Raw genomic sequence first — 3,302 nt, forward strand, 5'->3', positions numbered from 1 at the left:
ATATCTGAAAGGGGGGGGCAGAGCCACCCCTTTCCCTAATTTTTAGAAATGCCAGATCTCGGAGATGGGTTGTGCGATTTAAGCGAAATTGTATGTGCTCTCATACAGTACCCTAAACATAAAAATTTGGTATCCAAATTTCGGATGGGGTACCTAGGGGGGGCTGCCCCACCCTAATACCTACCAAACATATATTTAGACCAATCACGACAATATGGGACTCAAATGAAAGGTCTTTAGGATAAGAAAACGTGTCGGACCAAGTGCTAGGGGGACCACCCCAACCCCCAAAACACCCCTAAATCGGACATATTTACCGACCATGGCAATATGGGACTCAAATGAAAGGTATTTGCGAGTAGAATACGAATCTGATATCCAAATGTGGGACCACGTTTCTGGGGGGCCGCCTTTCCCCAAAAACATCCCCCCAAGGGGACAAATTTACGACCATAGCAATATGGGGCTCAAATGAAAGGTCTTTGGGAGTAAAGCACGAATCTGATATCAATATTCGGGAAAAGTGTCTATGGGGCCACCCCACCCCCACAACACCACCCAAATAGTAAGTATTTGCTGACTTTTGCAATATGAGGCTCAAATAAGAGGGTTTTAGAGTGGAACACGAATCCGATATATATTTTCAAGGCCAACTCACTGAGTGGCCGCCCATCCCCCAAAACACCTCCAAAACGGTCATGTTTGCCGACTATGAAAATATGGAGCTCAAATTAAAGGTATTTGGGAGTAGACCACGTATCTGATATCAACATTAGGGGCCAACTGTTCAGGGGACGTCCCATCACCATAACAACCCCCCATTGGACGGTTTTGCTCACCAAGACAATTTGGGTCTTAAAGAGAGTGGAACTAAATATTTATAGTTTTTAGGGGCAATAAAATGAGATTAGAAAAAGATATATAGTTATATGAGAATAGAGCACGTTGCTGATATATTTTCCGGGTTTAGTGCTTGGGGGACCACCCCAATCCCCAAAACACCGCTAAATCGGGCATATTTACCGACCATGTCAAAGTGCAGCTTAAATGAAAGGTATTAGGGGTAGAGCAAGAATTGATACCCACTTTCGGGACCAATTTTCTGGGGGTATACCCCTTTCCCAAAATACCCCACAAATAGCAATTTTTTACTGACCATCGCAATATGGGGCTCAAATAAAGGTACTTGGGAGGAAAATACGAATTTAATAGCCAAATGTAGGGCCATGTATTTAGGGCATCACCCCTTACCCAAAACACCCCCCAAAGGGTAAAAATTTTTCGACCATGCCAATATGTGGCTCAAATAAAAGGTATTTGAGATTAGAAACCTAATTTGATTACCCTTTTTTGGGGTCATGTGTTTGGGGGACGCATGTAAACTCTCCTAAACCAATGACAATATGGGGTTTAAATAAATGGTAGTTGAAAAAAGAGCACGATGCTGATATTTTTCAGGGCCAAGTATCTGGGGGACCAACTCACCCCCGAAAACACCCCTAATTCAGATATCATGAGAATATCGGGCTGAAATAAAGTATTTTAAGAATGGAGAACACCTTACATCCAAACTTAAATTCGTAGACCAATAAAGAAAATATGGGATTCAGATAAAGGCGCTTATATTGTTAAACTGTTAGTCAAGCGATATACTATTTTCGTAACATGGTATTTCACTAAAAGCTGTTTAATTGTTGAAAATAAATGTTTCCAAGGAAAATTTTGTTCCTTATAAAGTAAAAGAAGGCGGTGCGGAGCGGGCCCGGGTCAGCTGGTTTAAAATAAAAAGTAGCAATTAATAAATAGTTGATGATTCAGGGCTGACATCATTTCGTTTATTTCATTTGGCGGCGGGAAGTTAGGAAGCGCCCTTTCAGCTTTAGGATAAGCTCACCCTTAGGCCAGGACGGTATTTGTAAAAGTACTTGGGAGCCCTTGCTTCAGCATAGATATCTGCCTTGCTGAGGAGTTGACCAACAACGTTCTATAAGAATAAAGAAAGAAGACCCAACTTTTATTTAAAGAATACATACATAAGACTATAGCTACACTATACTTACCATTATCAGACGGACGGACAGAAAATAAGGTAAACGACAAACAAGGTCGATGACATGCCAAGGCTGGTGCTACAGCTAGACAACACCAGCTTCAACAGCAATCCATCACTAGGCGAGACCTCAAAGAGATCCAACGACCCGTAATCCTGGAGAAAGAAGAACCAATGATTAATTGATCGTTGAACAGAAAAGATTGTATATTATTTTTCTTTTGGCTCTGTTATAACATTTGAAATATAAACTTTTAAATTGATTTATCTATGAATTGAATTTTGAATTGTTTGTTTTTTGATTTGCCTAATTTTTAATTTTGTTGAAAGTATGATTAATAAGATTTGAATATCGCCAAAATGCAAAAAAATTAAGATCGTAAGAAGTATTGCAACGTTGAACACTTCCGTCTTATATTTTAATGAAAATGAACATGAACATGATGAACTTATCGAACATGTGTGTTTGAAGTGTCCTCATAAATATGGCGCAAGGGAGCACCAGACATCAGCCGAATACCACCAGACATCAGCCGAATACCACCAGACATCAGCCGAATACCACCAGACATCAGCCGATTGGGAGCATCCAGACATCAGCCGAATACCAAGTGGTGTCAACATGGTAGTGTGTGCATGTCCGATTTTATTTGTAGTGATTTTTCGTAGGTATCAATGTCACTCCATTAGTTGGTTGATTTATGTTTTTTTGCCAAGCAAAGCAGGGTTCCTTCGACAAGAATGGCGCCGGCAACATGGGACCCGATAATTAGGGGGGCCGTCTCATCATTTATAGTGACTACTAGCTGACCCGGGCCCGCTCCGCTGCGCCTTCTTTTACTTTATATGGAACAAAAGATTCCTTGGAATATTTATTTTCGACAATTAAAGATGTTTTAGTGAAATACCATGCTAACTCGACTAACAGTTTAACCATATAAGAGCCTTTATCTGAATCCCATATGATATTTATTGGTCCACGAATTTAAGTTTGCATGTAAGGTGTACTACATTCTTGAAATACTTTATTTGTTTGTGGGGTATTTTGGGAAAGGAGTAGACCCCCAGAAAATTGGTCCCGAAAGTGGGTATCAATTCTTGCTCTATCCCCCAATACCTTTCATTGAAGCTCCACATTGACATGGTCGGTAAATATGCCCGATTTAGGGGTGTTTTTGGGATTGGAGTGGTCGCCCAAACACTAAGCCCGGAAAATATACTAGCAACGTGCTCTATTCTCATATATCATTTA

General features: G+C 40.5%; 1 long non-coding RNA gene across 1 annotated transcript; it reads right to left on the reverse strand.

Annotated features, from left to right (window-relative positions):
* Positions 1 to 1,605: 1,605 nt before the first annotated feature.
* On the reverse strand, positions 1,606 to 2,308 carry LOC131994207 (uncharacterized). The gene is made up of 2 exons (XR_009396533.1): positions 2,061 to 2,308; positions 1,606 to 1,984 (listed from the first exon to the last, which is right to left on the reverse strand). It is a non-coding gene; the product is annotated as an uncharacterized LOC131994207 (long non-coding RNA).
* Between the last annotated feature and the right edge of the window lie 994 nt (positions 2,309 to 3,302).

The sequence above is a fragment of the Stomoxys calcitrans genome, chromosome 1 (assembly GCF_963082655.1).
Source record: "Stomoxys calcitrans chromosome 1, idStoCalc2.1, whole genome shotgun sequence".
In the NCBI taxonomy this organism is placed as follows: domain Eukaryota; kingdom Metazoa; phylum Arthropoda; class Insecta; order Diptera; family Muscidae; genus Stomoxys; species Stomoxys calcitrans.